At 52.7% G+C, this 12500-nt stretch overlaps 2 non-coding genes and 1 pseudogene across 2 annotated transcripts; all 3 read left to right on the forward strand.

Annotated features, from left to right (window-relative positions):
- Nucleotides 1-8606: 8606 nt before the first annotated feature.
- On the forward strand, nucleotides 8607-10524 carry LOC147870490 (small subunit ribosomal RNA). Its single transcript, XR_015533393.1, has one exon. It is a non-coding gene; the product is annotated as a small subunit ribosomal RNA (ribosomal RNA).
- An 824-nt stretch (nucleotides 10525-11348) lies between these two features.
- On the forward strand, nucleotides 11349-11504 carry LOC147870491 (5.8S ribosomal RNA). Its single transcript, XR_015533396.1, has one exon. It is a non-coding gene; the product is annotated as a 5.8S ribosomal RNA (ribosomal RNA).
- Nucleotides 11505-12005: 501 nt separating this feature from the next.
- LOC147870492 (large subunit ribosomal RNA) overlaps nucleotides 12006-12500 on the forward strand; it is a 4225-nt pseudogene continuing 3730 nt past the window's right edge.

Consider the following 12500-nt stretch of genomic DNA (forward strand, 5'->3'; position numbering starts at 1 on the left):
TACTTGGACGGTACGAATTCTGCGGCTATGTCCCATGGTGCGTGGTACTTGAAACCAGTTCTGCGGCTATGTCCGACCGTGCGTGTTAGTTGAGTCGCTTCAGCGGCTAAGTCCGAAAATTTCCAAAATGCAGAAAAATACACATAATTGAAGAAAATTGGGCTTGCTGTGCTTAATAATATCGTTAATAGATTAAAAATAAATTTCCGCTGTGTTAGGTGGGCCTTACTTGGACGGTACGAATTCTGCGGCTATGTCCCGTGGTGCGTGGTACTTGAAACCAGTTCTGCGGCTATGTCCGACCGTGCGTGTTAGTTGAGTCGCTTCAGCGGCTAAGTCCGAAAATTTCCAAAATGCAGAAAAATATTCATAATTGAAGAAAGTTGGCCTTGCTGTGCATAGTAATGCCGTTAATAGATTAAAAATAAATTTCCGCTGTGTTAGGTGGGCCTTACTTGGACGGTACGAATTCTGCGGCTATGTCCCGTGGTGCGTGGTACTTGAAACCAGTTCTGCGGCTATGTCCGACCGTGCGTGTTAGTTGAGTCGCTTCAGCGGCTAAGTCCAAAAAATTTCCAAAATGCAGAAAAATACACATAATTGAAGAAAATTGGGCTTGCTGTGCTTAATAATATCGTTAATAGATTAAAAATAAATTTCCGCTGTGTTAGGTGGGCCTTACTTGGACGGTACGAATTCTGCGGCTATGTCCCGTGGTGCGTGGTACTTGAAACCAGTTCTGCGGCTATGTCCGACCGTGCGTGTTAGTTGAGTCGCTTCAGCGGCTAAGTCCAAAAAATTTCCAAAATGCAGAAAAATACACATAATTGAAGAAAATTGGGCTTGCTGTGCTTAATAATATCGTTAATAGATTAAAAATAAATTTCCGCTGTGTTAGCTGGGCCTTACTTGGACGGTACGAATTCTGCGGCTATGTCCCGTGGTGCGTGGTACTTGAAACCAGTTCTGCGGCTATGTCCGACCGTGCGTGTTAGTTGAGTCACTTCAGCGGCTAAGTCCAAAAAATTTCCAAAATGCAGAAAAATACACATAATTGAAGAAAATTGGGCTTGCTGTGCTTAATAATATCGTTAATAGATTAAAAATAAATTTCCGCTGTGTTAGCTGGGCCTTACTTGGACGGTACGAATTCTGCGGCTATGTCCCGTGGTGCGTGGTACTTGAAACCAGTTCTGCGGCTATGTCCGACCGTGCGTGTTAGTTGAGTCGCTTCAGCGGCTAAGTCCGAAAATTTCCAAAATGCAGAAAAATACACATAATTGAAGAAAATTGGGCTTGCTGTGCTTAATAAAATCGTTAATAGATTAAAAATAAATTACCGCTGTGTTAGCTGGGCCTTACTTGGACGGTACGAATTCTGCGGCTATGTCCCGTGGTGCGTGGTACTTGAAATCAGTTCTGCGGCTATGTCCGACCGTGCGTGTTAGTTGAGTCGCTTCAGCGGCTAAGTCCAAAAAATTTCCAAAATGCAGAAAAATACACATAATTGAAGAAAATTGGGCTTGCTGTGCTTAATAATATCGTTAATAGATTAAAAATAAATTTCCGCTGTGTTAGGTGGGCCTTACTTGGACGGTACGAATTCTGCGGCTATGTCCCGTGGTGCGTGGTACTTGAACCCAGTTCTGCGGCTATGTCCGACCGTGCGTGTTAGTTGAGTCGCTTCAGCGGCTAAGTCCAAAAAATTTCCAAAATGCAGAAAAATACACATAATTGAAGAAAATTGGGCTTGCTGTGCTTAATAATATCGTTAATAGATTAAAAATAAATTTCCGCTGTGTTAGCTGGGCCTTACTTGGACGGTACGAATTCTGCGGCTATGTCCCGTGGTTTGTGGTACTTGAAACCAGTTCTGCGGCTATGTCCGACCGTGCGTGTTAGTTGAGTCGCTTCAGCGGCTAAGTCCAAAAAATTTCCAAAATGCAGAAAAATACACATAATTGAAGAAAATTGGGCTTGCTGTGCTTAATAATATCGTTAATAGATTAAAAATAAATTTCCGCTGTGTTAGCTGGGCCTTACTTGGACGGTACGAATTCTGCGGCTATGTCCCGTGGTGCGTGGTACTTGAAACCAGTTCTGCGGCTATGTCCGACCGTGCGTGTTAGTTGAGTCGCTTCAGCGGCTAAGTCCGAAAATTTCCAAAATGCAGAAAAATACACATAATTGAAGAAAATTGGGCTTGCTGTGCTTAATAAAATCGTTAATAGATTAAAAATAAATTACCGCTGTGTTAGCTGGGCCTTACTTGGACGGTACGAATTCTGCGGCTATGTCCCGTGGTGCGTGGTACTTGAAATCAGTTCTGCGGCTATGTCCGACCGTGCGTGTTAGTTGAGTCGCTTCAGCGGCTAAGTCCAAAAAATTTCCAAAATGCAGAAAAATACACATAATTGAAGAAAATTGGGCTTGCTGTGCTTAATAATATCGTTAATAGATTAAAAATAAATTTCCGCTGTGTTAGGTGGGCCTTACTTGGACGGTACGAATTCTGCGGCTATGTCCCGTGGTGCGTGGTACTTGAAACCAGTTCTGCGGCTATGTCCGACCGTGCGTGTTAGTTGAGTCGCTTCAGCGGCTAAGTCCAAAAAATTTCCAAAATGCAGAAAAATACACATAATTCAAGAAAATTGGGCTTGCTGTGCTTAATAATATCGTTAATAGATTAAAAATAAATTTCCGCTGTGTTAGCTGGGCCTTACTTGGACGGTACGAATTCTGCGGCTATGTCCCGTGGTGCGTGGTACTTGAAACCAGTTCTGCGGCTATGTCCGACCGTGCGTGTTAGTTGAGTCGCTTCAGCGGCTAAGTCCGAAAATTTCCAAAATGCAGAAAAATATACATAATTGAAGAAAGTTGGCCTTGCTGTGCTTAATAATATCGTTAATAGAATAAAAATAAATTTCCGCTGTGTTAGGTGGGCCTTACTTGGACGGTACGAATTCTGCGGCTATGTCCCGTGGTGCGTGGTACTTGAAACCAGTTCTGCGGCTATGTCCCACCGTGCGTGTTACTTGAGTCGCTTCAGCGGCTAAGTCCGAAAATTTCCAAAATGCAGAAAAATATTCATAATTGAAGAAAGTTGGCCTTGCTGTGCATAGTAATGCCGTTAATTGACTAAAAATAAATTTCCGCTGTGTTAGCTGGGCCTTACTTGGACGGTACGAATTCTGCGGCTATGTCCCGTGGTGCGTGGTACTTGAAACCAGTTCTGCGGCTATGTCCGACCGTGCGTGTTAGTTGAGTCGCTTCAGCGGCTAAGTCCAAAAAATTTCCAAAATGCAGAAAAATACACATAATTGAAGAAAATTGGGCTTGCTGTGCTTAATAATATCGTTAATAGATTAAAAATAAATTTCCGCTGTGTTAGCTGGGCCTTACTTGGACGGTACGAATTCTGCGGCTATGTCCCGTGGTGCGTGGTACTTGAAATCAGTTCTGCGGCTATGTCCCACCGTGCGTGTTACTTGAGTCGCTTCAGCGGCTAAGTCCGAAAATTTCCAAAATGCAGAAAAATATACATAATTGAAGAAAGTTGGCCTTGCTGTGCTTAATAATATCGTTAATAGATTAAAAATAAATTTCCGCTGTGTTAGGTGGGCCTTAATTGGACGGTACGAATTCTGCGGCTATGTCCCGTGGTGCGTGGTACTTGAAACCAGTTCTGCGGCTATGTCCGACCGTGCGTGTTAGTTGAGTCGCTTCAGCGGCTAAGTCCGAAAATTTCCAAAATGCAGAAAAATATTCATAATTGAAGAAAGTTGGCCTTGCTGTGCATAGTAATGCCGTTAATTGACTAAAAATAAATTTCCGCTGTGTTAGGTGGGCCTTACTTGGACGGGACGAATTCTGCGGCTATGTCCCGTGGTGCGTGGTACTTGAAATCAGTTCTGCGGCTATGTCCGACCGTGCGTGTTAGTTGAGTCGCTTCAGCGGCTAAGTCCAAAAAATTTCCAAAATGCAGAAAAATACACATAATTGAAGAAAATTGGGCTTGCTGTGCTTAATAAAATCGTTAATAGATTAAAAATAAATTACCGCTGTGTTAGGTGGGCCTTACTTGGACGGTACGAATTCTGCGGCTATGTCCCGTGGTGCGTGGTACTTGAAATCAGTTCTGCGGCTATGTCCCACCGTGCGTGTTACTTGAGTCGCTTCAGCGGCTAAGTCCGAAAATTTCCAAAATGCAGAAAAATATACATAATTGAAGAAAGTTGGCCTTGCTGTGCTTAATAATATCGTTAATAGATTAAAAATAAATTTCCGCTGTGTTAGGTGGGCCTTACTTGGACGGTACGAATTCTGCGGCTATGTCCCGTGGTGCGTGGTACTTGAAACCAGTTCTGCGGCTATGTCCGACCGTGCGTGTTAGTTGAGTCGCTTCAGCGGCTAAGTCCGAAAATTTCCAAAATGCAGAAAAATATTCATAATTGAAGAAAGTTGGCCTTGCTGTGCATAGTAATGCCGTTAATTGACTAAAAATAAATTTCCGCTGTGTTAGCTGGGCCTTACTTGGACGGTACGAATTCTGCGGCTATGTCCCGTGGTGCGTGGTACATGAAACCAGTTCTGCGGCTATGTCCCACCGTGCGTGTTACTTGAGTCGCTTCAGCGGCTAAGTCCGAAAATTTCTAAAGTGCAGAAAAATATTAAATAAAGCGGTTATATAAGTAAGTATGTGTATGTATTCTAACATATACAAAATTTAGTATGATCGGAAATGATTAAGGAAGAGAAAAACTTAATTAAAATTTCTGGCGGCAGCCGAGGGGCCATCCGCCGGTGTCCGCGGCTCTGCCTCTTCCGTGACTGACGAATGCTGAGATAAGGGGGGTCCAGACTATAGTATATGAGCTTGGCGAGCGAGGCTCTCCTCGAGCAGGGGGAAGTCTGAGATTGGACTACCGGCCGCCGGGGACCCTGTCGCCGGCAGGCCATTCGCGCTTCCGCCCCGCGTTGGCTGAGGCAGTTTAGGGCAAGAGTGGCACAAGTGCACCGACCGCCGTTTCCTTTGGGGTCGGCGCCCGTCACCCCGCTCAGTGGCCGGCGAAGACCGGCCGAGTCTCGGGTTCGAGTCGGCACAGGACACTGAGTGCAAGAGTGACACAAGTAACGGCGTTCACGGGCGGCCTCTGGGAGATTGCCCTCAGTACCACCGGGCAACGCGGGGGACTGCAGGCCTCGACCCGCGCCGCTCGATCCCCGTTTAGGGCAAGAGTGGCACAAGTGCACCGACCGCCGTGTCCTTTGGGGTCGGCGCCCGTCACCCCGCTCAGTGGCCGGCGAAGACTGGTCGAGTCTCGGGTTCGAGTCGGCACTCGAGCCTGAGTGCAAGAGTGGCACAAGTGATGGTCTTCACGGGCGGCCTCTGGGAAGCTGCCCCTAGTACCAGCGGACAACAGCGAGGGACTGCAGGCCTCGGCCCGCGCTACTTGCGACCGTTTAGGGCAAGAGGGGCACAAGTGTATCGACCGCCGTGTAATTTGTGGTCAACCCGCGCTGTTGCCTGCGAAGACCGGCCGAGTCTCGGGTTCGAGTCGGCACAGGGCACTGAGTGCAAGAGTGACACAAGTAACGGCCTTCACGGGCGGCCTCTGGGAGATTGCCCTCAGTACCACCGGGCAACGCGGGGGACTGCAGGCCTCGTCCCGCGCCGCTCGATCCCCGTTTAGGGCAAGAGTGGCACATGTGCACCGATCGCCGTCTTCAACGGGGTCGGCGCCCGTCAACCCGCGCAGTGGCCGGCGGAGGCTCCGGTTCGAGTCGGCACTCGATTCCGAGTGCAAGAGTGGCACACGTGACGGCCTTCACGGGCGGCCTCTGGGAAGCTGCACTTAGTACCAGCGGACAACCGCGGGGGAATGCTTTCCTCGGCCCGGTGTACTTGCAACCGTTTAGTGCAAGTGGGGCACAAATGCACCGACCGCCGTGTCCATCGGGGTTGGCGCACGTCAACACGCGCGGTGTCCGGCGGAGGCTCGGGCTCGAGTCGGCCCTCGACTACGAGTGCAAGAGTGGCACATGTGACGGCCTTTACAGGTGGCTTCTGTGAGCCGGCCCTTAGTACCAGCGTGCATCCGCGGGAGACTGAAGACCTCTCCCCGCGCTGCTCGAACCCCGTTTAGGGCAAGAGGGGCACATGTGCACCGATCGCCGTCTTCATCGGGGACGGCGCCCGTCAACCCACGCAGTGGCCGGCGGAGGCTCCGGTTCGAGTCGGCACTCGATTCCGAGTGCAAGAGCGGCACACGTGACGGCCTTCACGGGCGGCCTCTGGGAAGCTGCACTTAGAACCAGCGCGCATCCGCCGGGGGACTGCTGGCCTCGGCCCGCTCTACTTGCAACCGTTTAGGGCAAGTGGAGCACAAGTGCACCGACCGCCGTGTCCATCGGGGTTGGCGCACGTCATCACGCGCGGTGTCCGGCGGAGACTCGGGCTCGAGTCGGCACTCATCTACGAGTGCAAGAGTGGCACATGTGAAGGCCTTAACGGGCGGCCTCTGGGAAGCTGCACTTAGAACGAGCGCGCATCCGCCGGGGACTGAATTCCTCTCCCCGCGCTGCTCGAACCCCGTTTAGGGCATGGGGGGCACATGTGCACCGATCGCCGTCTTCATCGGGGTCGGCGCCCGTCAACCCACGCAGTGGCCGGCGGAGGCTCCGGTTCGAGTCGGCACTCGATTCCGAGTGCAAGAGTGGCACAAGTGATGGCCTTCACGGGCGGCCTCTCGGAAGCTGCACTTAGAACGAGCGCGCATCCGCCGGGGACTGAATTCCTCTCCCCGCGCTGCTCGAACCCCGTTTAGGGCAAGAGGGGCACAAGTGTACAGAAGTCCGTCTCCTGGGGAATCGCGTGCTCGGCTGCCCTCAATGGACAGGCAGAAGCAGGGGTCTGCTCGTAGGTGACTCGGCACTCGAGTGCAAGATTGGCGCAAGTGACGACTTCTCGTGCGGTCACGGTGAGGCTGCCGGCGGTGTCTCTGGCTTCTGCCGCATATATATTCCCGTTCGTGCCCTCCACGTCTTCAGATTTCAAAGTCCCATCCGTGCGTGTTAGGTAGGCCGATTTTAGGGGACCTGCCGCTCGCATTCGGCCGGGTCGCGCTCTCTGAGGCTCAGACGTTACGAGTCTCCCCTGAAAACGCCGCGCTGGCACCTTATTTTGTAGGAAAATTTCACACTTCCTCTAGTTGAACTAACGGATGCGTCGCTGATAAATTGGCCCTTTTTCCGCATAAGACGATTCCTGAGCCTTGGGTGGTGTCTGGATACATCAGGAGGACACAACTGACGGAAGAAAAGCCCGGGTCCGTCCTCCGCCCGGCAGGGGAACGATTTTACGAAAAAGGCCGGCTTCGTTCCCCTTCCCGGCAAGCAGCAGGTGGACGATTTTACGAGAAAGACCGGGTTCGTCCACCTTCCCGGCAAGCAACAGGGGAACGATTTTACGAAGAAGGCCGGCTTCGTTCCCCTTTCCGGCAAGCAACAGGAGGACGATTTGACGTTAAAGACCGGGTTCGTCCTCCTTCCCGGCAAGCAACAGGGGAACGATTTTACGAAAAAGGCCGGCTTCGTTCCCCTTCCCGGCAAGCAGCAGGTGGACGATTTGACGATAAAGACCGGGTTCGTCCACCTTCCCGGCAAGCAACAGGGGAACGATTTTACGAAAAAGACCGGCTTCGTTCCCCTTCCCGGCAAGCAGCAGGTGGACGATTTTACGAGAGAGACCGGGTTCGTCCACCTTCCCGGCAAGCAACAGGGGAACGATTTTACGAAAAAGACCGGCTTCGTTCCCCTTCCCGGCAAGCAGCAGGTGGACGATTTTACGAGAGAGACCGGGTTCGTCCACCTTCCCGGCAAGCAACAGGGGAACGATTTTACGAAAAAGGCCGGCTTCGTTCCCCTTTCCGGCAAGCAACAGGAGGACGATTTGACGATAAAGACCGGGTTCGTCCTCCTTCCCGGCAAGCAACAGGGGAACGATTTTACGAAAAAGGCCGGCTTCGTTCCCCTTCCCGGCAACCAGCAGGTGGACGATTTGACGATAAAGACCGGGTTCGTCCACCTTCCCGGCAAGCAACAGGGGAACGATTTTACGAAAAAGACCGGCTTTGTTCCCCTTCCCGGCAAGCAGCAGGTGGACGATTTTACGAGAGAGACCGGGTTCGTCCACCTTCCCGGCAAGCAACAGGGGAACGATTTTACGAAAAAGGCCGGCTTCGTTCCCCTTCCCGGCAAACCCTTCGCCACCGCGATGCCGCGGCCCTCTGTCCCCCGGACACGGTCTATAGGCGGCGTATCGTGGACACACTGCAACCGACTCACTCGTAGTCCGGGCGCGTGCTAGACTCGCGATGCCAAACGGCGCTTCGGCGCTTATGCATGTCGAGTGAAGAGAGGGAAGGGTGCCCTAATGGCACCACGGTTCTGGGGGCGCTCACGTGGCGTCCCCCTAACGGCACGAAGTGGCCCCTGCTCGCAGGGGCGCACGGAGTGCGAGCGTTGAAGTATGAACTGGACCCCCTCGCCGGACCCATCCGGGACCGCGTGGAGGGGGAGGAACGAGCTCCAAGTGAGTCTTCGGTTCCCTGGTTGATCCTGCCAGTAGTCATATGCTTGTCTCAAAGATTAAGCCATGCATGTCTCAGTGCAAGCCAAATTAAGGTGAAACCGCGAATGGCTCATTAAATCAGTTATGGTTCCTTAGATGGTGGACAGTTACTTGGATAACTGTGGTAATTCTAGAGCTAATACATGCAACCGAGTCCCGACCGGAGACGGTCGGGACGCTTTTATTAGATCAAAACCAATCGGTCGCTCACGCGGCCGTTTGCCTTGGTGACTCTGAATAAATGGAGGCGGATCGCACGGTCTACGAACCGGCGACGCATCTTTCAAATGTCTGCCTTATCAACTGTCGATGGTAGGCTCTGCGCCTACCATGGTTGTAACGGGTAACGGGGAATCAGGGTTCGATTCCGGAGAGGGAGCCTGAGAAACGGCTACCACATCCAAGGAAGGCAGCAGGCGCGCAAATTACCCACTCCCGGCACGGGGAGGTAGTGACGAAAAATAACGATACGGGACTCATCCGAGGCCCCGTAATCGGAATGAGTACACTCTAAAGACTTTAACGAGTATCCATTGGAGGGCAAGTCTGGTGCCAGCAGCCGCGGTAATTCCAGCTCCAATAGCGTATATTAAAGCTGTTGCGGTTAAAAAGCTCGTAGTCGGACTTGTGTCCCACGCTGCCGGTTCACCGCCCGTCGGTGTCTAACTGGCACGCACGTGCGGACGTCCTGCCGGTGGCCCGAGCCGGCGCCCGCGGGCGATGGGGGCGGCGACGCTCCCACGCCTCGGGTCGTCTCGGGGAGGGCCTACACAATCCCGTCGCGGTGCTCTTGACCGAGTGTCACGATGGGCCGGCACTTTTACTTTGAACAAATTAGAGTGCTTAAAGCAGGCAGCAGCCGCCTGAATACCGAGTGCATGGAATAATGGAATAGGACCTCGGTTCTATTTTGTTGGTTTTCGGAAGCCCCGAGGTAATGATCAAAAGGGACAGACGGGGGCATTCGTATTGCGACGTTAGAGGTGAAATTCTTGGATCGTCGCAAGACGGACAGAAGCGAAAGCATTTGCCAAGAATGTTTTCTCTGATCAAGAACGAAAGTTAGAGGTTCGAAGGCGATCAGATACCGCCCTAGTTCTAACCATAAACGATGCCAGCCAGCAATCCGCCGAAGTTCCTCCGATGACTCGGCGGGCGGCTTCCGGGAAACCAAAGCTTTTGGGTTCCGGGGGAAGTATGGTTGCAAAGCTGAAACTTAAAGGAATTGACGGAAGGGCACCACCAGGAGTGGAGCCTGCGGCTTAATTTGACTCAACACGGGAAACCTCACCAGGCCCAGACACCGGGAGGATTGACAGATTGAGAGCTCTTTCTTGATTCGGTGGGTGGTGGTGCATGGCCGTTCTTAGTTGGTGGAGCGATTTGTCTGGTTAATTCCGATAACGAACGAGACTCTAGCCTGCTAAATAGTCGCATCCGGTATCCTCTGTGCTACCGGCGACTCCTAATCTTCTTAGAGGGACAGGCGGCTTCTAGCCGCACGAGATTGAGCAATAACAGGTCTGTGATGCCCTTAGATGTTCTGGGCCGCACGCGCGCTACACTGAAGGAATCAGCGTGTCCTCCCTGGCCGAAAGGTCCGGGTAACCCGCTGAACCTCCTTCGTGCTAGGGATTGGGGCTTGCAATTGTTCCCCATGAACGAGGAATTCCCAGTAAGCGCGAGTCATAAGCTCGCGTTGATTACGTCCCTGCCCTTTGTACACACCGCCCGTCGCTACTACCGATTGAATGATTTAGTGAGGTCTTCGGACCGGTGGGCGCGGGGTTTCGGCCCTTCGATTCCACCGGGAAGATGCCCGAACTTGATCATTTAGAGGAAGTAAAAGTCGTAACAAGGTTTCCGTAGGTGAACCTGCGGAAGGATCATTAACGGCACCGAGAGTGACCGAACAGAGAAGGAAGGCATTAAGAAACCGAGTACGGTTGCTGGCTCTGGGGGAGTGCGTAATCTCGCTTGCGAGTGGACCGCCTTCTCGTGGAAGTACCCGTGTCTGGTCATTCATGATAATACAACCTCTACTGATGACTGAAAAATAGATGACGTCAACCTGAGGGGGGACCGGTCGGCGAAAGTCGCACCGACTCCCCCCGCATGAGGGGGAAGACGCATCATAATATGTGACCACTACTGATGACTGAAAAATAGATGACGTCAACCTGAGGGGGGACCGGTCGGCGAAAGTCGCACCGTCTCCCCCCGAATGAGGGGAAGACGCATCAAAAATTAATAAAAGGAAGGCATTAAGAATGAACCAGATGAACGGGGCTCTGCGGAAGGCGTAATCTCGCCTGTGATTGGACCGGCTCTTCCTGGCAGCGGCCGGATCTCGGAGATAACGTCGTCGGCCTGAGGTGTCCAGGTCGGCGAAGTAATCCCCCGGAGGGGGACGGCAAGACCGTCCCGCCTCGAGGTGGGAAGTAGGAGCGAAAGATGGTGAGTGGGTGCCGGCGGCACGCGGGCTCCGAGGATCCTCAGGGATCCAAGGACAACCCGCGCGACCGCGAGCACTGGGCTTAAAGCCACTTTATCTGCCCACGCAAGGCCGTTTCGGCGGCGCTTGAACGAGAGGGGAGCGCGGTCTGACCGTGCCGCTGTTCTGGGGGCAGCTCCCCCTCGAAAAATAACAACTACCTGTCCTACGGGACTAGCAGTAGCATCCTACCCGAAGCTCTGCTCGAATCTAGAGAAAAACAACCCTGAGCGGTGGATCACTCGGCTCGTGGGTCGATGAAGAACGCAGCTAATTGCGCGTCGACATGTGAACTGCAGGACACATGAACATCGACGTTTCGAACGCACATTGCGGTCCTTGGATTTCCAATCCCGGACCACGCCTGGCTGAGGGTCGGCTACATGAAACCCGTGGGCCCGCGCGGTCTTTAAGATAATAAGGGAAAGAAAGAAAGAAAGAGAAAGAAATAAAGGCACGCGAGCGGCCCTACGCTGGGGGGTCTGACGAGCCTGCACCTCGCACCGCCGGCGTCGCTCCGAGCAATCGGTGGCGGCGTCGGCGACTGCGAGGAGGTTAAGGGGAGTCAGTCGCCCTTGAAGGCTTCACAGGGTTCGGTGGAGCGAGCGGATAGACTTAGCTCGCCCTCCTCTCCTCGGCGACGGGGCCCATCCTTCCCCGATCGCGTCTGAGAAGAACTGACGCCCGGCTTGATGTGATGGGAGACAGGCAAACTCCCGAGACAGAGAGAGAGACACACACTTGCCGGGCGGGAGCGAAAGATATGACCACAATAAATAATGACCACAAAAAAAACAAAACAAAAAGAAATCAGTTCAATGAGAGAGGCTAAGCTTCCGACCGCTCACATCGGCCCGTCGGTACAAAAAACCATCTTTCCGACCTCAGATCAGGCGAGACTACCCGCTGAATTTAAGCATATTACTAGGCGGAGGAAAAGAAACTAACAAGGATTCCCCCAGTAGCTGCGAGCGAACAGGGAAGAGCCCAGCACGGAATCCCGCGCGGAGACGTGCAGGGAGATGTCGTGTGTGGGAGGTCCCACTCTCCCGGGGCGCGGTCCAGCGAGTCCAAGTCTCCCTTGAATGGGGCCATCGCCCGCAGAGGGTGCCAGGCCCGTAGGACCGCGGCCGCTCCCGGGTGGGGACTCTCCTCAGAGTCGTGTTCCTTGAGAGTGGAGCACTAAGAGGGTGGTAAACTCCATCTAAGGCTAAATATGACCACGAGACCGATAGCGAACAAGTACCGTGAGGGAAAGTTGAAAAGAACTTTGAAGAGAGAGTTCAATAGTACGTGAAACCGTTCAGGGGTAAACGGGAGAGACCCGGAAGACCGATTGGGGAGATTCAGCCCCGTCCGCGCAGTGCCGGCCCC

The sequence above is a fragment of the Zootermopsis nevadensis genome, unplaced genomic scaffold, assembly GCF_977971745.1.
Source record: "Zootermopsis nevadensis isolate Lab colony 2312 unplaced genomic scaffold, Znev_1.0 Znev_ptg000245l, whole genome shotgun sequence".
Classification (NCBI taxonomy): domain Eukaryota; kingdom Metazoa; phylum Arthropoda; class Insecta; order Blattodea; family Termopsidae; genus Zootermopsis; species Zootermopsis nevadensis.